Below are 25,511 nucleotides of genomic sequence, written 5' to 3' on the forward strand. Positions count from 1 at the left end.
CAACAGAAGTTCTTGCTCTGTGGTCCACAGAGCACTTCCAGATGAATGCAGACCTGTTTCAGTTACAATGGGGAAGTGTTAGTCAGTCTTCAAAAACAGAGATACTGTAGCTACGTGTCCCCAGTCTTAGGGCTTCCTTTAATCTTTTTGACAAACTGACAACAGAACTAAGCAACAGCGATGCACTCACTCTTTCTTTGGTGTAAAAATTACATTGATCAACGCTGTAAACAGCAGAACTGGGATGCCAGCGCGAGCAATTTCGAAGGACAACAAAATCAACCTGCGAAGTGACTTGCAGATATAGAGCAATGGGAGTTGCAGACGAAGTGAAGAGATCTGGTACTTAAATTTCAACACTACTTCCCAAGAAGAGGAAGCAGAGATACAAAAAGGGAGAAGGGAAATATAATCCAATAGTCAGAGAAGTTTATGGTTTTACCTCCTTAATGTTTTAGGACACAGAGCACTTAAAGCTGTTTAAGGGACAGTGTGGAATTGAGGTTAAAAGGCCCACAGTATGGAACTTTGAGAACTGGTGGAACTTAACTAAAGTCACTCACCTAGATTTGGCCATTAATATTCCTAGCCTCTGCTGCAGCATCAGGACTTCTGTCATACTTCAAAATGGCATGTTGTCGTCTCACATTAGCAACCACTTGAACTAAAAATATAAGTGAGGGGAGGAAAAAAGTTGAACAACTTGTCTTTATACATACTTTCCTTCAGCAATTTCCTCCTTGCTATGAATGCACATTTATACATAATCACTGTATTTTGGAGGCATTGTATAGGGCTAGACTGCTTTAGGTATAGTTTTGTGTAAGAGGCAAATCTTTGCACAATGGTGCCGCCCCAGAAGGACCCCAGGGTCTCAGAGTCACAATACATTTCCTGCTCCCATCTTGCTTGCAGAGAGAAGAAATCTGCTAATACTGGTGCACTGGAGCAGTGGTCCTCAACCAGGATATGCACAGGTCTTCCAGGGGTTACGTCAATTCATCTAGATCAGTGTTTTTCAACCTGGGAGTCATGAGCCCTTGGGGGGGTTACGTGAGAGGTTTTGGGGGGGATTAAAAGTGCAGGACTAGCATTATGGGGTGACAAGTATGGAAACTGCCTGGGGCCTCATGCCACAGGGGGCCCCGCAAAGCTAAGCCTCATGCTTCAGCCCCAGGCAGCAGGGTTTGGGATTCAGAGTCCAGAAAGGAGTACAATAGTCTGGAAAGGTTGAGAATCATTGCAATGGGGGACTATGCCCACTCTCTACCAACACCCCACCTACCTGAGAGAAGGGAAGTACCAGATACACAGACATGTAGGGTATAGCAGGAGCTAACAGACACACTGGGGAGGCTGCACAGAGGAACATACAAATCTCTTATTCCATATCCTACAGAACGCATAGGATACTATCAATGGGTATTCTTAGCATGTCAACCCTCTTTGCAAACCTCCACTGGCTTCTCCTTCTCTATCACAACATAAGCTGTTTGTCTTCACTTACAAGGCCCTTCATGAATTATCTCACTACTGAAAGGTTGACTCCCACCTTCAGTCGGGCCACGATGCCAACTTCCACTGCTCACCTGTTTTCAAACAAGCACCTTTGTGCTTTCTCCCATGTTGTCCTTTTCTCTTGGGAGGTACCCCCTGGGAACATCTGTAAAGCTACCCCTTTAACCACCTTCAACTACCTCCTTTGATGCATCCGATGAAGCGAGCTGTAGCTCACGAAAGCTTATGCTCAAATAAATTTGTTAGTCTCTAAGGTGCCACAAGTACTCCTTTTCTCCTGTGATGTGATGCCTACAAAAACTTGACAAGGATTAGGCTGGTGATAGCACTGTTTATCAAGCTGACCAATGCTCTGTCATTGTATTCATTTATATATCTTTAGACATCTGATGTCTTATACTTAGACTGTAAACTCTTGGGGACAGGGACTGTCCTTTTTTCTGTATTTTTACAGTGCCTATCACAACAGGTCCTGATCCATGGCAAGGCTCCTAGGTGACAAGGTAATATAAATTAATGATTAGGGATAGTATGGATACCCCATCTTTAAATTATATAGATTAAAAAGTAAAGTAGCCACAGTGGACATTCAAAAGCAGTCTATCATAACACTGCCTATGTTTTTCATTAAACTATAACAAAAACTTGTGTGATTACATTTAAGACACTACAATTACATATAAAACTGCACAAGCTTTGTTGAACTTCAATCAAATTTGACTTGTTCAGAGATGTAGGATGGACCATTGGTCATATGCTGTACATTTAGGTGTGTGTAGACACAAACACACTGAAAGGAATTTATAGAGTGCAAACACAGTTAACATGGCTATGTTGTTGCCTCAAAGACATGTGGTAGTCAATGTCAAAGCCTTGCAGCAAGTGAGGATGTATAAATTTATATAATTGCATTAAATTTCCAGTCAAAGTGCTCTTTCAGGGACAACTGCCTAACACCCAACCTACTCTAGCTTTTACTGTAACTTAATGATTTGTAAACTCATGTCCTCCTCACAATCTTCTTTACTAGACTATATAAACTTCACTACCTTTGCTCCCTCATGAGTCTTATCTTCCAGTCTTAATATAATTTCATCCTGCCCCTTGCATTCATGCATTATGATATAGTTTTAAATTACACAATCAATTTTTTCCACAAGACCCCCACCTTATTCGATGCACAAGGGAACAGAGTTAAAGTTGAATGGGCAACCTTAAATCTGGCAATTCCTAATTTTTGATTGCTTGACTTTGCAACCTGTTAATAATGGGGAGGGGGGAGGAAGTTGTATGTGATAAAAGTGTGCAATCATTCAAGTTAAAAAAAATTGAGTGATTAGTGTGGGAAGGGTAAAAAAAAAAAAAGGTAGCCCTCTCTCTAGCTCTCATCCCTTTGCAAGCTCTCCCGTCATCTGGGAGTTGGTTAAGGAGAGTACGGCTCTTCAAATCCAATAGCTACAACATGGCTAGGTCCATTTGCTCTTAGCTTCCAGTTCTGACTGAGCAATGAGTAGTCCTGTGATCATACCCACTTTGCCCAATAACTCAATTTTAAGTTCTTGCATTTCAAAATACATTTATAAAATACTATTTCAGTCAAAAGACATTGAAAGATACCTTTCCTTCTCTAGCACATTCTTTTACCTCAAGGAAGTCTAGCCTTTTTTTTTTTTAAACCGTTCCCTCCAGCAGATTTTGTATTCATGAGAACGATTGACCACAGCTATGCTAAATATACTTACATCCATCATTTTCACCTAGAGCATTCTAAATGCAACAATTTGGAAGACCACGTCTACTTTTTAACCTTAAAATTAAAGTGCAAGCATGCATACACATGTATGTGTACATACACACAATTTAGCTTTCTAATTTATAATATTTTTCTTCTTTAAGAAGGGGCTTAACCCTGAGTCCTGAAACCAAAACAGAGCTGCTGTGTTTTTATTTTAATGCTTACCCTAAATTCTAACATTACATATCATATGTATTGGATTTTAAAAAGGTAGAGAAGATAAAGCATAGTGAAATTAAAGTGGTTTTGAACATTAACTTATCTAGCACCAAAAAACAGAATAACTAGAGTTATTCCATTGTTCCTGAGATGCATTAATTCATCTTTAGCTTAAAGCTGTGTGTAATGTCTGAGGTTTTTTTGTTTGTTGGTTTTTAAACTTCGGAACTACATTAGGGCCACAAATTTGTGGCCAAAGAGTGAAGAGAATGAAGCTAACAAACTATTTTTTCTACTAAGTACATTTCTTTAACAGTTAATTTGAGATACTGGATAAACAGAATGTTTTTGAGATCATTAATTTACATTACAGTACATGTTTTAGTAATATAACTAATGCTGGGATACCTGGATACTAAAATCCAAGAAAATACAAATGTAAGAGAACAAGGATCAAATCCTCAGTTTTAATTCTTCCCATTCCTAAATATTATTTCTCAAAATAAGTATCATATTAAAACAGTAAAATGAAAGTCATGGTCTGTCTAAACTCTAAACTAGTTAGCCAACAATGAATTTAATACAATATGTTTGTACCAGAGTTGACAGCAAATATTTAACGTGCAATACCAAAAAAGCTTACAAGCACTCTCTGAATGTTACAATTAAGAATTTTCAGTTGCAGTAATACTACCATGGTCAAAGGCTTCAGAAATACTTAACTGGGTTTTCAAAACTGCTTGCTGTCAAAATAAGAAAAAGGACTATATTCAATTTGGAACTTTATGAAGACATTCTTAAAATAGCAGAAACATTAAAGGTTTCATCCTCAGTAAGTCCAATTTCTGTTTGTCCCCCACTTAAATGCCATAGTTTACTTCTAGGGCCAGCTCGTTAAACAAAAATTTGGAAATTAGTTTCATTTGAAGCTTCAGGATAAATCCTTGAGATTTTGAAGGAGGAAAGTTGAATAACTGGAAAAACACGTTATGTTTGTGATGTGGATTGAACTTGGGAAGAATTCTATTTCATGGCGTCCCCTCTGGGCAGTGAATTCAAGTCACTGCCTGCTGGACAGTTACTTCTACTTAAACTGAAATACAACACTCTCAAATAATTTTCAAACTCACTTTACAAAATTGCTCTTTTAGCTACAGAGTAATCTCTGCTATTTAATCGCATTTTTATTAAGTGTCTGGTTTGCTCACTTTTCAGGTTAAATTAAGTACGAGACTGCAGCACCATCACAAAACAGATGACTAAACATTTTTCTGCTCTCAGATTCTTCTTGTTAAAATCATAACTTGACTTTTAAAACTGGAAATCATTAAAAATCCTGGGCAAGTATGAGAAGGAAAAAAAACCACTTGTCAATTATTTAAACGGAAGCATTCTGCTGAAAATACCAGTGGTAACACCAGTACCGAATTACGTAAGGGAAAAAACAAAAGTGACTGATTATTTTTTCTAAATTCTTGAAACAAGAAAAAAAAAAAAGCTTTTGAGTCTGCAACCTGTTCAGACTTTAAATTTAGTGTACAGTATTTCAAGTCCCTTCACTGGAAAAGGAAAAATTCTGTCTTACCTGTGAGTTTTCTTTTTAGAACCCTCCATGTCAGATAAGGTCTTTGTAGTAGGGCAGTCCCCATCTCTATGGCAAAGGGAAGCATACTAAATCTCTTTCGGGAGCGTGGGCTTCGGCGCACCTCAGGAAGAACTAATGATCATTCCGGAGATTATTTTTTTTCCAGCTTTGGAAGCTGTATAAAAGTTTGTAAGTGCTAGTCAACACAAACCATTTGCAGCAGAGCCTTTACAAGAAATTTAGGAATTTCCTGGAAGAATATCCTCATCTGTTTCAAACTTCTTAAGAAAGTAAACAATAGTGGGAGGGGTGGGGGGGAGGAGAACTGGACATCAATCAGTTCTCTGAGGGAGGGTCAGACTGCAACATGGAAGTTCCTCAAATGAAAATTCATGGATAAGACAGAATTTTCCCTTTCAGTCCCCTCCATGTTGCAGTCTTCATAATGGGAAGCAGTAAATCATCCCTAGGGAGGGAGGATTCCATTTACTCCTGTAGAACTGAAAAGGAATTTACAGAACAGGGTACCCCAGTAATCTTTGGTTTCAGAGTAGCAGTCGTGTTAGTCTGTATTCGCAAAAAGAAAAGGAGTACTTGTGGCACTTTAGAGACTAAAATTTATTTGAGCATAAGCTTTTGTGAGCTATAGCTACCAAATGCTTCAGGATGTCAATTCTAGTGTCTGAAAAGGTGGATGGAAAACCCTTTAGTAGCCTTACGGATTTCCTTTTAAGATTTCCATCCACAAAAAAAGTCACTGCTCTTTTCACAGAGTGCATAGAAACAAAAGGAGAAGAGCTTTGAATGTCTCTGCTATGAGTATCTTTATCTATCTAATACATTCCTACTTCCTTAGGATGTCTGGATTCAACCAGAAGAGCAACATAAAACTTCCTATTATATAAGAAAGATTGTAGTCACCCTGGGGATGGAGGGCTGGCTAATTCACAGAACTACCATGTTTGAGAGAAAAGTATAAGTCAGGTTTCATCGAGAGCCTGCCAAAAACAAACACTCTTGGACAAGAAAGTGGTGAATAAGCAAGATACTTTCAGTGAGAAGGGAAAAGCACCTGCAAGACTGAAAGGTAGTTCTATTCGAACTTGTAGGACATAGATCAAGATCATGCCAAGAGCCTGCATATTGCCAGAGGACTGATAAGAGCGGCAGCTGTTAGGAATCTATTACATGGTAATAATGAGAAATTCTTATGCATTTCTTACAGTGCAATATACCAACAGAAACTGACTTGTCTTTCTAAAACAGTGGTCCCCAAACTGTGGGGCTCGCTCCCCTAGAGGGGCATGGAGGAACATTCAGGGATCACAGTGAGGCCTGGGGCCAGTCCCCATGGGGGCGGCAGGGAGGGAGTGCCACCCAGCCCTTCTTTATCCCCAGCTCTGCTCCAGCTCTGGTCTCCGACCACCACAGTTCCCCAATTCTGGCTCCGCTCCTGACCCCAGCCATGGCTCCCCTTACTCTTATCTGTGCCCTTCTCTCCTCCCCCCTCCCTCCCCGGGAGCAGTGGCCTCAGCTTGGGGGGGGGGGAGGGGGGCGCCAACAGGGGTCAAGGGGGCAACCATGAAAAGTTTGGGGACCACTGTTCTAAAACGAAGAAAAAAAAAAAAAAAAAAAAAAGTGTTGACTTTGACATCCATGGTCAGGGTGTGGCAAAAAAACACCACTGTGTCCTTCGCATCATCTGACTTTCCCTGATATGTATCCCTTGTAACACCAATATATAAAAATCATGTGATACATAGACATTATTTGTGAATTTCCTCCAAGATGCTAGGAGAATGGTTTTTTGCACTGCCGTTGTAGACACACTGGGGAGCTACAGCAGACATTAAACTGATAACAGATATTAGCTTAGAAGATAATGTTTGTACTTCATGGTCCAACAGACACAGACAAGGTTTTTCATCTCAGGGCCAAAAGCCCAAAAACATCAAGATGCTTGATCATAGCCTTTGATAAGACAAGAGACTACTTACGCTTGATCTTAGCTCTGAGGATCTGAGAAGCAGGAAGGTATTTTGAGGCACTTACAGGGCAGACAGTGACAACCCCTCACTGGGCTGGACTGCACCCCAGAATGTGACCTGAAGAACTCTGTGTAGCTTGAAAGCTTGTCTCTTTCACCAATAGAAGTTGATACAATATAAGATATTACCTCACCCACCTTATCTCTCTAGGAGAATGTTTATCAACTTCTTAGAATGATCACCTGTAATTCTTTCCTTTCTTTTTCACAGCTGACTGATTAGGCAGCACCGGATATTTGTTCAAGATGGGTCCCTGTTGCAGTATTGGGTGGGAAGGGCAGGGTGGGGTCTAAGACGAGGTTCCAATGGGTCAGGTCTAAGAACCAAGCCATGAGGGTTAATGAGGTGTAATCGCTGTAATCTGCTCCTTCACAATCTGTGTTACCATTTTGATCCTTGGTGGCTGTAGGGAGTTGGGGATAGGAATAAAACAAAAAAACAAAAACAAAAAAAAAAAAAGACTTTTAGCCCACTTTCAAAGATATGGGGACCACAGCCTCCGCTTTTGAGTGTGCATCTCACATGGTACCTCTTCGCTTTCCAACTGGAGTTGGATGCAAACGGGTTCACAAATAGGTTTAAGTCTGACCATTGAGACACATAAAGGCTAGCTGATCTAAACTGCATTCCTTTGGTTCTAAGTACATCTTCAGATGCCAACTTTCCTTCTTTGTATAGAACCATGGGGGGAGGGAAGGAGAGGAGACGCAAGTGAGCGTACATGCATGTTTCTGCTGAGGGCACAAGCAAGAATATTTCTCCCAGCAGGGCTGAAGATCTTCAGCCTTTGCAGGCACATACAGACTATGTTTCCAAAGAATCAAAAATGCTGGAAATGCAGGTGTACACTTGACGGCTCACAAAACGAGACAGGTTATACTCCATATCCCTCTCCCAAGTCAACTAGGAGTCCAGCTATGTTCCCTTTACATGGGGTCTTGTATCTGTGCAGATGACAAGTTCCTCCAGATTCAACATCAGGCAGCTGTTAAATAATATTAAGAATGAGTTCATTGATATACCAATTCTGGATCTGGACCAAGAACTTTATATACTATTTTGTTCAATTGCTGGCTGGAAGCAAAGCAAGAATTGTGCCAGGCATACACAGAAGACCAACTAGCCCAGGAGCTAAGTCAGATTTTTCATATGAGAGATGTGCTAATGTTTGGCAAATAACATTTTCTTTTCTCTCCCTCCTGCCTCCCCCAAATAGAGAGATTGTCCCGGACAATAACTTAAATGCTGGAGTTTTATGAGGGCTGTAATTGGCTCTTCAAACCTGTTTGCTCAAAGCCATGTTTCTGAAGGCTTTTTAGCAATGGCTGCTGGGTCCAGTGTAATACAACAAGAAGGCTGTCCAGACAATGTATTCCTTTCACTTGAAGGAAGGGATAAAATGGCATTTGTGAATATCCATGTAGATGTTACGAGTCCAAAAAGGGAATACTTTGTTGTAGCAGAGACTAAAGTATCTCTGGGTGAGTCTCCCCAATCACATCTTCAGTAGATCTCTGGGAGGTTTATTTTCACATTCCAAAATCTTGGAAAGAAAATGCTGCAATGATAGATTTTAGTATTTCTAACTGGAATATATGATCTCCTTCTGGACTTTCTGAGGAACCAGAGATCTAAAATTTGTACCACAAAGAATATTTCACTTCTTCCAAAATATTCATCTCTCACAGAACTGGTTCTTATTGTTTCAATGTGTGGGAGATGGACTATGCACGCTTCATCTTCTGATGCTATAAAGGTTCTTGCTGATATTGCAGATTTATTTTAAATTTACTGTGAATAAAGGATAAACTTCTCCCTAGGACAATAAGTGAGTTCTACTGAATATCCTTCCCTGATTATCTCAAGCTCCTATTCTCTGGAGGTGATTCACTTCTAGATCAGGGCCCACCGTGAAGCATCCCTGCTCAGGGGAGGGAGTTCTTCCCAAACTTGGGAAACCCAAAAAATAAGAGAAGCTTTGAAGGCTCGATGGTTTTCCAGAGAATCCCAGTCTTGGTTTTCCAAGTCCACGAGAGAGAATGGCCACTTCCCAATTTGTAATATCCATGCTGGAATCTGGAGGAGGATTGGCTTCAAAAGGAAATATCTGCTGAGATAAAGGTAATTTGAAAAGTCTCTCACTGGCAAGGACTTATCCCCTTGTCTAAAGTCTCAGCGTCTGCTTTGCTTCGCTTCGATGCTCCCAAAATGCTTACAACATGATATTTGGAAGAGTATCAGAGTTTAGCCTGTAATTCCAGTTTCTTCAAGTGCAGCCATAGCTGCCCCCGGGACACAACTTTGGAAGCTTTGAATGTTCAGCAAGTCAGAGACATAAGGTGGATGAGGTAATCTCTTTTATTGGACTAACTTCTGTTGGTGAGAGAGAAACTTTCGAGCTTACACAGAGCTTCAGACCAATAAAAAGATATTACCTCATCTACCTTGTCTCTCTAATATCCTGGGACCAACATGGCTACAACATTACATACAGCAAGTCAGAATCAGGTGAAGCGTCAGTCCTAAAAAAGCTAGTAAAGAAATCCAGTTTAAAATAGATTGTTTTTCTTTTTCCCCCTGCATGCTCACAAGCTGCTAACCGTTAAGCATAGACCTCCACAATAAGACTACACCCAGATGCTCAGGCTGAGACTACTGAATCCAAGTTTAGTCTGAGTGATTTTATTCTCATCTGTGGGTTTAGCAAGATTACTCCCTTCAACTGGTATGACTATGCCCTTTAACAAAGTCACAACAGGCTTAACCTTAGACAGACTAATGAAGACTTTCATTAGGTAGGGAATTGCCACTCCATCTTAAAATCACACCCTCATAAATAAGGTGATAAACAACACAGCTCTTCAACTTTGCAAGTTATTTTGTTTGTGTTTCATTTTCTAAAAATCCATAAGCACTTGTGAAGTTAGACCCTCTCGCTCTGCAATTGGTGCTTAACTATGGAAAGCTTAGTCAACAGTCAGAGCATCTTGCTCAAAAGCCTCAACTTTAGGGATTTCTCCTAGAGACCTAGATGGGACACTCATGAGAGGTTTCAAGACTTTGCTGTTTCCTTCTAAGATCTGATTGTGAGAAACATTCTTCACCAGACTTTGGATCAAACCTTCAAGAGAAGTGGGGAGGAGCCCTCTGAGGGGGAAAGTGCATTACCAGAGAGACTGAAAGGACAGTCTGCAGCCACATATCCCTCATTTCTCTACAAGGAAAAAAAAAAAAAAAAGAGTAGCCACTTTATGACCTACTGTGTAAATTCTGGAGGATAGAAGGGGAGATATAGTAGGCTCATCTCCCAAGGAGGGGATTCAAATCATTTTACCCTGTGCTCCTTGCTGCTGGGGTCCAAGCTGAGCAGGGACCGACTGCACAGAATGAGGTGTGAGCTGGAGCCACTGGAGACAAGGGACCCATTGGTATCAGGGAGGCGACAGGAAATGAGACAACTGTGGCCTTGCAAGTAAAACAGCTTGTGGGAAAGGGGAGATGCTTTGTAGCCTTCTCAGCCATCTCGCACAGTCCACACCTACTAAACTGGCTCAAAACAGGAATTTCATCCTCCTGGTTGTCATGGGGTGAGATCATGCCTTACCCCAAGATTCAAGAGGCTCGAGTGAAAAAAAACTCTCAGCCTTCAGAACAACCAGAAAAGAAAAGGGATCCCATATTTTGGGGAAGGGGGACAACTTACCCCCAGTTTAATGACACTCATTCTGGCCTGGTCTCCATGAAAGAAGCTTCCATGCAGTCTGCTCACCTGTTTTGACATGGACCTTGCCCATGTGCTGGCTGGGAGCTGAATTCCTGTGGTCTGCTGTCTGCCACTTCTGGAGAGGGTGAAGAGGCAAGGTGCTGTTCTCCAAACCCTCCTCAGAAAGCCAACCTAATTATTATTATTTTTTTTTTTTTAAAAAAGTTTAGTCGTTTTGAGGAAAAACCTCAGAGCCATTGAAGAATTTGAGACACACTTGTTGATAATCTTAAGAATCCTGCAGAAGCTTCTGCAACAATCTTGTGTGTGCGCAGCTTGAAGGCAGAGAACTCTGGAGCTCAGCCTTAGAGCAAAGATGTCATCTAGTTCTCGTTGTCATGGAGATGGTGAACATCCCACTTTGAAAAATGACATGGAGGGGCCCGAGAATGGACCATTTTTAATACTTAATATTTAACTCTATTAATGAGAACTCAAATTAGCATAGCTCTAAAAATGACAACCCTATTGCTGCTTGGACACTACCTCTTGTAGAACTCTTTTAAAAAGCAGTATGTTGAAAAAGGCTTATTCTCTGCCAAACAATTCCTGCATAAAATATTCTTAAATGTAGGTATCTCATGCACGAAAACATTACATTCTAGTCTTTGCCCCCTTTTTAGTCCCCTCCCCCATTCCTGTTCAAGAACCAATCTTGCATGGGAAAAAAAAAAATGAGGGATGAAAGTGGATTCCTTATTTCAACTAGAAAGCAATAGAAGTACCAACTCAAGAATTCTATTCACACAACTTCCCTATTTAAAAAAAAAAAAAAAAAAAAAAAAAAGAAAAAGGTGTGCATGCGACTGCATCATATCCTAGACCTCAGACAATTAGAATTAATACACCAGCTCAAATTCAGAATGTTGACACTAGCTTCCATAATCAACTCTTTGGAAGCACAGAGCTTCCATAATCAACTCTTTGGAAGCAGAATTGGTTTTCTGCTCTTAACCTTCAGGATGCTTATTTTCAAGTAGTGATTCATCCAGCCCTCAGAATACATCAGTGGGTCTCAATCAATTTACCATTGTTGGCCTCATCCAATACTACCTGTATGGCTCTGAGGAGGTCACGTGGGCCACAGCTGTGTGCTGATTAGGCTTCAGGTTCGGAACCACTGGACTATCTCTTCAGTTCAACCACTGTCAGTACCGCCTGTCTACAACCTAAGTTTTCACAAGATATCTGATGGTGGTAGTAGCAGCACATCCAAGATGACAAGAAATACACTTCTACCAAACTTGGATGATTGGCTTCAGAGAGTGAAATCCCCACTGTTGTCCCACCTTCTCATATACTTCTAAATTCAGTTTTCTAACGGTAAACTAGCTCTGATCTCAAGAATATGGAATGTCACATCACTAACAGCAGCATTTACTGATTCAAATCATCACTAGCTGACTTCTTCCTACAACACAGTCATTAAATTTGAGAGCAAGAGGTTTTTTGTTTTGGCTTTGGATTATGTAATAGGTCGTGAAATAAGATTTTTTTTTTAAATTATCTACAGGTTAGTTACATTGTAATTGATTTTCCTTCAGTTTTGACATCTCTTGTTTTCATCCACAACTGTCTTAGACTTTTAGTCATTAAGATTACTTGTTATTTGTTTAGTTACATCCCTTTTACTGAACCTTGTTTAACACCGAATTCTTGTGTTGCAAAAATACTTAAGGAGCACATAAAGAGTGTATTTTATAAGTCAACCTACATACTTAATGAAAAATACTTGAGTACTGGATGCTCTCACAGAGCTAAGAAAAAAATGTGTTTTTAAAGGATTGAGTTAATGAGTTATGAAATCCTCAAACATTCCCCTTTTAAGGTACATTTAGTTTGCCACAACAGTTGCCATATTATACATGGAACAAATTTACGGTTGCACAATTTGCACAGACTACATCTTTCTTTATCCCAGGGTAGCCTTGTAGCAGCAACACATGATCTCATGACAAACTCAATTGCAACCATGGGGCTTCTCCAGAGCTTCCAGTTTGTTTAGTATGCAACAGCACACATTTATTTTCAGTATTTTACACCAGTCCTGCCTTCTTTACATTGCCCTAAATTGACGGATGGACTATAAACTGACACTGTTGGTTTTTCAAACTTTTAATGCTATAGGCCCATGCTATATTAGATGCTGAGGCCTCATTTTGACAGGTGCCTGCAGTCATACACTAACAGCCTTTCAATGAACCATCTTTGCATCTCAGATTGGTAAAACAAACATGCCTTTACTGAGGAGGGTTCCAGAGTATGGAATTTACTATATTCTGAAGTTCATCCAAGTACTTATTTCACTTTTTTTTTTTAAATGCCTAAAATATTTTTATCTGCCTGCAAATAGTGTAAGTTGTCATCTCCTCCCTTAGAAAAGAACAATCATAGTTGGCCCCATATCTGTTATATTTCTCTCATCCCTTTCCCTCCACCAACTTTTTTTTTAAAATTGCCTTATTTGCTTTTTATTTGTTTGATGATGATAGTGGTTAACATTGTCTTTACTTGGAACCTCAATTTTATGAAACCTAGATGGGACAGATTTATACCCAGAGTCCATGTGCTTTAAGGACCCTATTACCAAAAACAGCCCAATGAAAAAAGTACAAACTCTGTAGTATCTGAAGAAAATACAGCCAGGCTTCTATGTAATTTAAAATAAATCTTGTAATTTTCCTGACTCCCACCAAAATCACTGTTCCACTGAGGCATTTATCAATATTCAGTGAAACGCAGGGTTTCCACTGAAATACTGACACCTCAAAGAAGGTCTGCAAAATGAGGGGCTGTATTGTGTGACTACATTATGCCAGATTCCGGCTATGTAATGCAGCAGATAGGTTGCAAGGGAACCTACTCAGTTCTCTAGTACTAGTACTCTAAATGCGGACATCTTTGGGGGACCTATACAGAACACAGATTAAGCCTAGTATCCTATTTAGACTTAAGCAGTTCTTACTTTGACCTTTGTCTTTTTTCTGGCTAGAGTGGCTTCCTAGAACAGAGGTGGGCAAACTATGCCCTGCAGGCCCGTCCCTTGAGCTCCCAGCCGCGGAAGCTAGCCACCAGCCCCGCCGCTGCTGTCCTTCCTCCCCCATAGCCACAGCTCACCGCACTGCCAGTGCTCTGGCCCGCCACTCCTCTGGGCAGCGAGGCTGGCTCCGGCTGGGCGGCAATCTCCTACTGCTCTGAACAGCATGAGAAGGTTGCCGGGGGGGGGGGGGGGGGGTTTGGATGGGGCAGAGGTTCTGGGGCAGTCAGAGGACAGGGGGCGGTTGGATAGGCACAGGAGTCCCCGGGGTCCTGTCAGGAGACCGGGGGTGGGGGTGGGATGGAGTGGTTAGGTGCGGGGGGTCCCGGGAGGGGGCAGGGGCCAAGCTGTTTGTGGAGGCAAAGTCTTCCCTACCCAGCCCTCCATACAGTTTTGCAAACTCAATGTGGCCCTCAGGCCAAAAAGTTTGCCCACCTCTGTCCTAGAATGATGCCAAATTCTTTAGATTATACCAATTTGTGATGTAAGGGTTTGAAAAACCAACCGTATCGATTTATAGTCCATTCACCACTTTGGGCAATATAAAGGTGGCAGGGCTGGTGTAAAATGCTGAAAATAAGTAAATGCTGTCACATACTGCACAAGCTGCAAGCTCTGGAGAAGCCCTGTGGAAAGGGGACTGCAACTGAGTTTACGGTCACGAGAGCATGTGTTGCTGCTATGAGGTTATCCTGGGATAAGGCATCATATGCAACATCTCTTCTGTATCAAAATTTTGCTTCAAACCAGTAATTGCTGGCTGTGCAGGCAAGCCTCTTAGAGCTGGCCCATAGGGGTGAACTTCTTAAGAGTTAATGAGGAAAAAACAGATTTGTGCTTATTAGCCCAGACTGGAAAATTCAATAGGAGTTTGGAAATAGAACAGAGAAAGTGATAGGTCTCAGAGGAGGAAACTTCTCCCATGGAAAGAGAGTAGTTTAAAGGAGCAGTTGGATGTTTAAAAAGGCAGAAACCCTTGAAAGAAGATTCAAAAGGGTCATGATGTTCTTTCCCATACATCCCCATGTACACAGCCTTTCTTCAAATTAACTGTTTCTTCAAGATGTCTTGCTGAGTCCTTGCCTTGCATTCTCTAGCACATGAAGATCTAACAGCAACTAGCTTCCCCTTTAGTCTATTTGAGAGACAGTAGGGGCCTTTTAATAGTTAAGAAAGCTGAGTGGGGTCACTGAGCATAATCCTGCACTTTCATCTATCTGGCATCAGTCATAACAAAAAGAGCACAAGTACTTGAGGGGAAAAAAGCAGTGTCGCTAAAACTAAAACAGACCAAAAACTACAGCAAAGGAGATTCAAATGGGAAGTAATGGTACTGGGAAATTGTTTTGATTGGTGCTGTGGCCTGATTATGAAAGGTGAATAAAATCTAAAATCCTAAATGGTGGAGCTGAAGGTATTAAAAAAAAAGTGTACTTTATATATTTGTCCATGGTAAGTGTTTAAGTATAAGAATTTTTTATAGTTAAAATACATTCACAGATTATTCAAATTATGTTGAATTTAGATTGCTTTTCTTTCTACCCCTTGCCCAAAACAAAAGCATGACATTTTCATGATAAAACTGCAATAAATCTGACTCCTAGAAAAACAAAATTATTGTAACCACACACAAGTGCCAACACACAGAACTGTAGTTTCTACATACCGCCCACACAGCACTTTTTGAACATGTGATTAGGAGGGCTGATGCATGATCAAACTAAATTCCTTCCCTCAGCTCACACATCAAGAACTTGCCCTCTCAGCTGCATTCTTCTTCAAACAGCCACCGTAACCTTAGCAACCCTCTGCTCCTAATATGGACAGCTGGTCCATTTAGAGTCAGCCCTAGTTGGCAACGAAAATGGTTGTTCCCTCAAATTCAGAAGAGTTTGTCCTCTTAATTCCAGAACTACTAATCACAGGGGTTGATTTAAAATTTTGAAACTTGATTAGCACTTTTGTTCTGTTGCAGAGATTTGTGCAGCATTTCAAGCTATTTGGGATAAAAAACTGAGGAGATATTTCCTATGTATTCTTCAAACATTGTTAATCAAAGTAAGTGTCATAGTACATAAAACAACACAGTTTGAGAAAATATTTGGGGGAGGGAAGGAAAGAGAACAGACTAAGCTGTAAGGAAAGATCTCTGAAGACCCTACTATAAAAATAAACTGAAAATCTTGATGTGCCAGTATATTAAATTGTAAAGCTGCAAACACCCAAAGCATTTTTCTCAAAGCTGAAAATGATTTTAGTAACCTGCAAGAAGCTATCTACATTTGTGTTCCGTAACTATTCCTGACTAATGACCACACACACTTAAACCATGCAAAGGCAATCACTCATAAGATGCCTTTGTGCTCTTGTATTCTTGTATAAAAAAGGGGGGGGGGAAAGAGAGGGTCTCAAGGGATTGGTATAGGAGAGAATGTGGGGAACTGACCATTGATGACAAAATTTAAGATTAATCTCAAAATACTTAAGGATTAATAAAGACCAAGATTTGTGCACTGCTGAACCTACCAAATATACGACATCTCTTTCATAAGATCTCTCTGATGATTCTTTTTCCCCACTCAAAGCATATCATTTACTCCCTTAATTCTACCACACGGAATATATATCAAGTAAGGTATATCATTCTGGCATATCTTCAGGTGCTAAAAGAGGTAACCATTCTTTTCGTTTCAGAATTTCAAGGATTTGAGAGGAGAACTGGATATGAATTATTCTATTCAATAGCAATGCAGAAGTTCCTGTATGTTAAACACAATTTTCAATCTTCACCAGTCTATTTGTTTAAAATTTTACTTAAATACAGTGTTTCTATTAAAGTCCTCAGATGACAGCATTCACTCATTTATTCCATCATACTTCAGTACAACATAGGCAATATACTACAGGACAATCTTCAAAGGCCACGGCTTCTCCAGTGGCACAGCACCTTGATTCTGGACTTTATTAATCTACTCTTCTGATTTACCTTGCATTCTATCAAGTTCAGCAGCAATTCAAACACCTTCAGCAGCAACAAACTTTCCATCATTCATCTGTCATCCACCTTGAAAACAGGCAAGAGTTCAAAACAAATTTAAAAATAGAAAAGACTGGGGTAAAATATGCAATAGTAAAAGACAAGGGTTACATTAAAAAGGGTATACTTCAAATAGCTAGATAAGGATAAGATTAAATATAAAAGTAGAAAATGGCAAGACAAATACTAAGACGGGTCAAGACCTAAAAACTCATTAAAAAAGACTATACAAAAAGTGTCTCACTTTAAAACCCAGCCCCCAAATAATTTGTATGGCTCTTTTCTGCACCCTCTATTTTTCAGATCCTTTTTAAAATGTAGACACCAGAACTGGATACAGGACCCTACTGCTTCTCATATTTATATACCCAGAGACCACATGTGGAGTCCCCATTTACTTCCTCAGTCGTGTCTACAGGACTGGGGAAATAAACTACTTACAGGTTGGAGTCCTGTATTTGTAAAGCACCTAGCAAAGCGAGACCCTGATCCTGAATGCAGTTTTTGGATGGTACACAATACAAATAATAAAAATTAAATGGGATAAACATAGAAATAATTAAAATAAATCCTATATATGAAGCAGGAAATGTAAATTAATCTTAAAGACAAATTTGTTGTAAGAACTGGGGGAACATGCACAACACAATTTATAAAATATAATCAATTCTTTCCTGTGATTTGATTACACCATTGTAGGCTGCTGGACTGGTCCATCCTCTATGTGAGTCAGGTGACATCAACTCCAAGAGGATTTTGAGCTGTTTAAGCCACACTATTGTCCCAGTAGTTAGACACAGAAGAGACCCAATTAGGTCATGTAGCCCATCCCTCCTTTGTAGCGTAGGATTGTTCCATACATTTTGTTTTTCAGTCCTCTGTATGTCTAGTTTTAACAGTCTCAATGATCTTTCCACAATTTATCTTCGGAGACTTTTCCATAATCAAATACATCTTTCTGTTAGGAAGGTTTTTCCAAATATTCTGTCTAAATTTTCCTTTGCTTAAATTTAGTCACACTATGCCCTGTTCCACTCCTTTGTGCCACTCTGAACAATTTACTTTTTTTCCTTGGTGTTCACATCTTCAAGATACTTATAGACTGATATGTCCAGGTCCACCCCATCTGATATAATTATTTAGCCAATCCATACCTGTGTAAACTATTTTAATCTTTATTCATAGAACAATCCCTCCAGATCCTTAATCATTGTATTAGTCTCCTCTGAATTCCTGTCAGTTTAAACTATATCTTTCTGAAAGAAGAGGCCAGAACAGAAACCCCAATGTTGGCTTTTAAGGTTTGTTTGAACAAGAAAGCACCATTAAAATTATTTCAGTTTTGGAAATTCTTGGTCCTCTTCAAATATAACGTGATAATTTATATGTAGTGTGCAACGTTTTCTCCTTGGAGCTCATGCATCAGGGCACAGTGGCTGGTTTAGGTGAATATCTGAAAGAAATAAATAACTATGTATATGCTGAAGTAATCTACCAGCTAATTCAAGCTACCTTGATATTTTTATGACCTCAGGATTTTTTTTTTTCCCATTTCCCTCATCTGCAGTGAAAGACTTAATCCTAAATATACCAAAACCATCCAGTTAAAGGTCAACCAACAGAGAATGCTGGTGAGAAAATTAAGACCTTCCTTACACAGGAAAATTTTACCAGTGTAAACAATTGCAGTTAAATAGCTTGTATCCCTGTATGGAGGGTATTATTCTGGTATCAGAATTTCTCTTTTCAGTTTAGCTTAAACCCTTTCTCAAGCAAACAACTAAACTGAAAAAAGCCACTCATATGCCAGAAGATGATTATCCACACAAAGGATGATACCAATATAGGCATATCAGTTTAAATTCAAACCTTAGGTTATAAAGGGGGAAAAGAACATCTTCCTGGCATAGATGAGGGCTGACATATGCTGACTTCCTGGAAGTAAGTTTTAATAAGGGATAAGGAGAAGAGGCTTTTGGCAGACTGTTCCAAGTACAGGGGTAGCAGAAATGAACCCATAAAATCAAAGGAGTGAGAGAAAGAAAAGAAGGAAGCAGTGAGGAGAATACAGGGAGGAGGAAGTTACAGTGGAGGTTTACATGAAGACAAGGAGCATGAATATTCTGCAGTAAGAGAGGCAGTGATAGGATTCAAGTAGTAAGCGTCATGGCTGGAGAAAGGGAAGTAGTATATTATACTTCAGAAGCCGCATTTTAGGTAAATTGTGAGGGAGGAGAGACAAGAAGTAGGGAAAATGGAGTAGGTTACACTTATCAAGGCAAAACAATGGAGCCTAAATTAATTATTGGCGGGGTGGGGGGAGGAAGCATGGCCTGCAAAGACTTAAATAGTGAGTTAGCTCTCCAATACTTTTACAACAAATGCCTTCCAAACTTCAGCCCACAGCCCATAAAGATTCTCCAAGGCCACTTGAGTGCCAAATCTCATAATAAAAGTGGCATGAAAAAGATTTTTTTATATTTTAATGGATGAATATTACTCATCCAAAAACATTTTTTATAAAGATTCTTTAAACTTTGTTTTAATTTTTTGAGCAGAGTCTGCACAGTCTTTTAAAACCACAGTAGATCTTTGGTTTTTTAAATATTAGTTCTACCCTCTTATTATAAGATTCAGTAAATGCAGCAGAATTTACCAAAAATAAGGCAGTGTAATTTTGATATGTACTATAAAAAAACCCCAATATCTATGTGAATTCTTTCAGCATGTTACCCTTCTCTTTCCTTCAATCTATTGGTTCCCCCTTCTCTGTCTGCCAATTGAGAGCCACTGCTGACTTTACCTCAGCACCCTGTATTTATTCTAGTTACAACTTGCAGAGCGGTCTTTCCTCTTGTGTACTTCAGAGACAATTTCAACTAGCTATATTACATGTATTTCTTTCTGTCAGGAGCCAAAAATTGTAAGCAGACATTTCCAATTGCTGTGAGAAGCCTCAGGTTTCCATGAAGTTTCCCATTGTAGCACTAAGACTTAGAAACTCATTTGCCCGAGTGCCTAATCTCAAGGTTCAAAGCCCCATATATTTGAATGAAACATTTGTAAGCCACACAGTTTCCCAGGGAAAACGCAGTTAGGTCATAAGATCTTTAGGTTGAGGGGGACCATACTTGCAATACTATCCCTCCTTGTGAAAGCATGTGGAGGCACTTACAGTATCAGATAGCAGTTCAGAATATTTTCCTTTTTATTGGGTTGGTATGATGCCACCTCAGAGCTTTCATAGCCAAAGGAGAGGGCGGTGGTGATGCCTGCCTGGTCTTGGCTGCCTGCGAAGGGCCTGTACAGCAGACTTTCAACAGAAAGTCTTCCCCACTTAGAAATGTTGAACCCAACCACCAGGAAAGACAGCCATGTTTAATTCCATTAGTGATACCACGTTGAATATGGATTGGCACACACAAAGGAATCTTCTGGCCTAATAAAATGGCGTACAGTGGGACTAGAAAGATAAATGGTGGGCCTCCTATTGCCTACTTGTTTTTCCACACCCGAGTTACTGGCCTTCTCATTACTTCATGTCCAGCTGCTTGTAGGTTGGAAGGGAAGGCAGAAGCTGGGGACAATATCCTGGACATTGAAGTGTGGTGACCCACAGAGTCAGTTGGAAATGACAGCCCAGTAGTTAGCCTATGGCAACCCACAGAAGCGGCAGGTGATGACAGCCCAATATTTCCCCCCATCCCTCTACTACATTTTACTAGAGAAAATTAGGAGGGGTATATAAACTATTGTTTAGGATAGCTGCAGACGACCTGACCATGGTTAAAATGGTACTCTGCTGGCCTTCCTCCCCAAAGAAAGAATTTTCCTACGTATGTGTATGTACATACGCCACAGAAATAATCTGGTCTTTTCTTCATTAATATTCCATGTTACACTCCATGAAGGTGAACAATGTAACCGGGTGCTGCGAATCATTCACCCAACTGCACTGTGAGAAAAGGGAAAATCAGCCCTGGCAACCAGCTGGGAAATTAATCAGCCAAATTATTGAGCCTAATAGTCAGAAATTTGAAATAAAGTTTAGCATTTTCCTTAGAAAAAGCACTGAAGCAGAGAGAGCTGCTTGTTTGTGCCTGTCACTGTGGAGGCAAATAAAACTGTAGTGAACTTCTGGGGTAGGACATTCACCTGCTGTCAATTCTGAGATTTGGTTCTGTCCCTAAGCTGCATACAAGCTGCAATACCCATTATAACAGAAATGTAGACCTTAGCATTAGTGTGTATCACCACAAGTTACTAAAGAAATAAAGGTTTCAGAGTGATAGCCGTGTTAGTCCTTATCAGCAAAAACAACAAGGAGTCCTTGTGGCACCTTAGAGACTAACAAATTTATTCTAAGCATTTGTTTATTAAGCAGTTTAAAACCATGTTTTATCCCCTATAGAACTATTGTACAGAATGAATATGCCAAAACTAAAACAGATGTACACACATGAAAATTTGATCAAAGTTAGTAATGTAATGTAATTAACAAAATATTGTCAAGTTGCCAAATAGTAACTTTAGAGAGACATGGTGAGGGAGGTACTCTCTTTTACTGGACCTAATTCTATTGATGAAAGACAAGCTTTTGAACTACACAGAGCTCTTCTTCTGGGAAGCCTGGTCTACATTCCAGAGTTCGGTTGACGTACGTCAGCTTACTCAACCTAACTATGTAAGTGTTTACACTAGAATGGTGCTCCCGCCGATGTAAGTTGCCCACTCATGCATCCAATGAAGTGAGCTGTAGCTCACAAAAGCTTATGCTCAAATAAATGTTAGTCTCTAAGGTGCCACAAGTACTCCTTTTCTTTTTGTGAATACAGACTAACATGGCTGCTACTCTGAAACCTTTCATTTCTTTGAGAAGCGTAGTGCTTAGGTCCATGTAGTTAGGGCAACGCAGTGTCCAGGTAGACACTGTGTTACTTATATCGTCTTTTGGCTGGCAGCCTGGAGCCCCGCTGCCACCTCCCAGTGAGGAAGGGGAGAAAGCCTGAGCCCGGATCCCTGCCCTGGCAGCAGGGCTCAAAGCAGGAGCCCCGCTCACAGCTGACAGCCTAACCTGTGAGCCTGATGAGGGGCAGGGCTCAGCTTCATAACAGGGAGCCTACCAGCAGTGAAACTGTCATTCTTGTCAGTTTCATGGCTGCTATTTAGCATTTGTTCTCTGACTTCTGCTGTCAGCCCCTGGCAGCCAGCCAGAGAGGACATGCTAAAATAGTACAAAAATTAGTTTACAAGCACCAGCTAAATACAGCCAGCCTTCAAGTTTATGTTATATTTCCTTAATACAAGTAAGCAAAGAGACAACTCATTGCATTCTGTGCCAGTTGTAATATCTAAGATATTTTCATATGGTAGCTGTAAATAGAACGCATTCGTTTAGAGGTTACAAAAGCACGGATGCTTACAGCACGTTCCACATCAGATAATCAGTTACTGCAGACACCAGAAAAGGCACTTCTGGCTACCAAAGCCACTTGGAATTCCAGGAACTAATAGGAATCCAGTAGCAGCCTGAAATTATGCTCTTCATTGACTAGGAACAGGCAAGATGCCTCAATCATTCATACCTAACTCACTACTTCTCTCAAATCACTTCAGTCTTATTAGGACTGACTCCTAGCCAGTTTGTTGAAACCCAAGCCCCAATTAAACCTAATTATCTTACACTAGCTAGCAGGGCTACACAAATAATTCTTAAATAACTGGCCAAAACATTCTGCAAGCACAACTCAGAACAAATTTTTTCCTTCCTGGCTTATACTCATAACATCCAAGCCTAAAATAAAGAAACAATACCATTATGTTCGTTTTAAGGAGTACCATATACAAATGCCTCCCACTGGACAACTTCACAACAGTATTATTCCAACCCTCCATACATAACAAAGATGTATTGAAGATACCATAACACCATCTTGTACTACAATGAAAGACGCATTCATAATGACACGAGATACAGGTGGTGCAGAACCAGTAAGGAAACTCAGGGGGGAAAGAGGGGAGTGAGGGGAAGAGAGAGAGGGGATATGAGACAACCTTTTCCACTGCAGTTCCTGATTCATGGAAACATTTAAAAGTTGAAATTTAAGCCCATAAGAGAAGAATTTTTGGACTAAATATATACTTGTATACAGAGCAACTGTTCTCTGATTTGCATGGTTTCTAACAAACAAAGTCTGAAAAAATCTGGATCAGGGGACAGGCAACACTAAGAAAAACAGTGAAGTACAGTTTTCTAATTAGAACAGCACTTATTTTCATATTCAATCCAAAGAACATCTAATAAGATGGCAATTGGCTAAAAACAGCTTATTTAAATATGATTATGACTCAAAAATAGCCTTTAAACATACTCAACTATGCAGCCAATTTAGGTTGCATAGAAGGATTGAAGAATCCTTTTATAGTCCCAAGCATAAAAGAAAATGATGCTCATTTCCTCAGTCCAGCAGTTTGAAAGTTCAAAAGGTAAGAAAAGTTCTGCATGAACAAACTCAAGTTACTTAAAAAAATAAAGCTTTAATTATAACTGGCATTTCTTAAGCCACTACTCAGAGCAACTCTATGGCTAAGAGGTGACATCACTCATGTGTCTGGTGGTGTGGAAGCCCAGAATCAAAATATAGGCCAGATTCCAACATTCCACAATACTGGTTTAATAATAAAATTATTAATTGTGTTTATTTCAGCACTCCCTAAGGGGCACCCAAGAATGGGGCACTATGGTGCTAGGCACTGTAGAAACACAGAGTGCTAGAAGACAGTCCCTGCCCCAAAGAGCTTAGCTGTTCTTTATCTTACCATCTGGAGTCTCTAGCTGCTCCTCTCTACAACCCTCTCCCCCCGAACTCGATGGCGGGGTAGAGGGGAGGCACCACCTGGGTCCTAGAGCCACCACAGTATGTGGGGGGCTCTTCAATATAGTTCTGGGCCCAGACGGTACTGGGAGAAGAGATGGACCCAGTTAACCAGAAGAAAAAAAAAATCCTAAAATAAATGTAAATATCAAATTGTCTGCATGGATTTATGCATAGAACCTACCAAATTCACCGCCACGAAAAACGTGTCACAGATCGTGAAATCTGGTCTTGTGTGTGCGCTTTTACAGTTTACTATACAGATTTCACAGACGAGACCAGCATTTCTCAAATTGGGGATGCTGATCCAAAAGGGAGTTGCGGGGGAGGCGGGTCACAAGGTTATTTTAGGGGTGTTCAGTATTGCCACTCTTTCTTTGGTGCTGCCTTCAGATCTCGGCAACTGGAGAGCAATGACTGTTGGCTGCCGCACAGCTCTGAAGTCAGCGCCCCGTCAGCAGCAGTAGCATAGAAGTAAGGGTGGTTATACCATACCATGCGCTGCTGCCTTCAGAGCTGGGCAGCCGGAGAGTGGCAGCTATTGACTGAGGGCCCAGCTCTGCAGGCAGCAGCAGCACAGAAGTAAGGATGGTAATACCATACCATGCCATCCTTACTTCTATGCTGCTGCTGGTGGGCACCCAGCCAGCAGCTACCCAGAAGTAAGGGTAGCAATACTGCAACCCCCCTTACAATAACCTTGCGACCCCCACTCTCCACAACTCCTTTTTGGGTCAGGACCCCTACAATTACAACACTGTGAAATTTCAGATTTAAATAGCTGAAATCATGAAATTTACCATTTTTAAATCCTATGACTGACGCTGACTGAAGCGTACCGTGAATTTGGTAAGGCCCTATTTATGCAGGATTGACATAGTCAATACACTAATTTGCCTCTTCAAATCCCCTTTTCTTTTGCATCAAATTGAAGCTTCACACATCATATTCCCAGTTCCAAAAGGTGCTAAAAATCATGAGTTATGTCCCCCAACAGTTATGAGATTGGTTTAAAACATCATAAAATTTGGGGTCTTTTTACTTACCATCTGTTTTTTGAGCCTTTACGATCACATTTTCAAGTTTTTCCTCTGCAAGCAGGAGAGCTAGATATTTATCTTTTCTTTTAAATTTATGATGAGATTTTCACGTAATCAATTATATGATTCCAGGAGCTGGGGCTTTAAGAAAAATACCAAATATTGCAAAAGTTGGCAAAAGTACACTCCACCGTCAAGGCCCAAACCTCATTCGCTTCCACTGCTCACATGTCTCTTCCTAATAATGCAAGTGTGATAAATGCTTTGCTATTTTTGGTTGCCGTCTTGATGAAAAGGGAAATAGAATTTATATTTAAACTTATTCTCAAACAAGTTTCACGCTTTGTTCATAATGATCCTTTCATCTTTTGAATTTTAAGCCACAGGAATGAACAAAATGGGTGCAATTTTCTTTTATGATAGTCGCTTTCTAGAAAATTTAGAGGTTTCCAATTAAACAAGCTTTTTTTGAATAAGTCAGTCAGTTACATATTAAGGGCATTATTAAAAATTGCCCCAAGTTCCACACAAAATAGCTCCCACAGCTTCAGCAATGAGATCCTATGACTGAAGACAAAGGGTTTGGAGCAAAGCAGATGCCAGACTTCTGTTTTAATCGACTCAAGACCTAACACACTGGTTTAAAATATTTTT

General features: G+C 40.2%; 1 protein-coding gene across 9 annotated transcripts in view; it reads right to left on the reverse strand.

Annotated features, from left to right (window-relative positions):
* The window catches only part of FRS2 (fibroblast growth factor receptor substrate 2), a 68,613-nt gene that overhangs the window by 14,329 nt on the left and 28,773 nt on the right, over positions 1–25,511 (reverse strand). For 4 of the 9 annotated variants that reach the window (XM_038375140.2, XM_043493510.1, XM_043493505.1 and 1 more), the window contains one exon: positions 564–664. The exons of 4 other annotated variants lie outside the window; for them this stretch is intronic. The gene's annotated coding sequence lies outside the window, so the exon portion shown is untranslated. Of the gene's footprint in view, positions 1–563; positions 665–16,891; positions 18,396–25,511 lie in introns of those variants that run through there. One more of the 9 variants, XM_038375123.2, reaches the window with a different exon arrangement.

Source organism: Dermochelys coriacea, chromosome 1 (genome assembly GCF_009764565.3).
Source record: "Dermochelys coriacea isolate rDerCor1 chromosome 1, rDerCor1.pri.v4, whole genome shotgun sequence".
NCBI classification, from domain to species: domain Eukaryota; kingdom Metazoa; phylum Chordata; order Testudines; family Dermochelyidae; genus Dermochelys; species Dermochelys coriacea.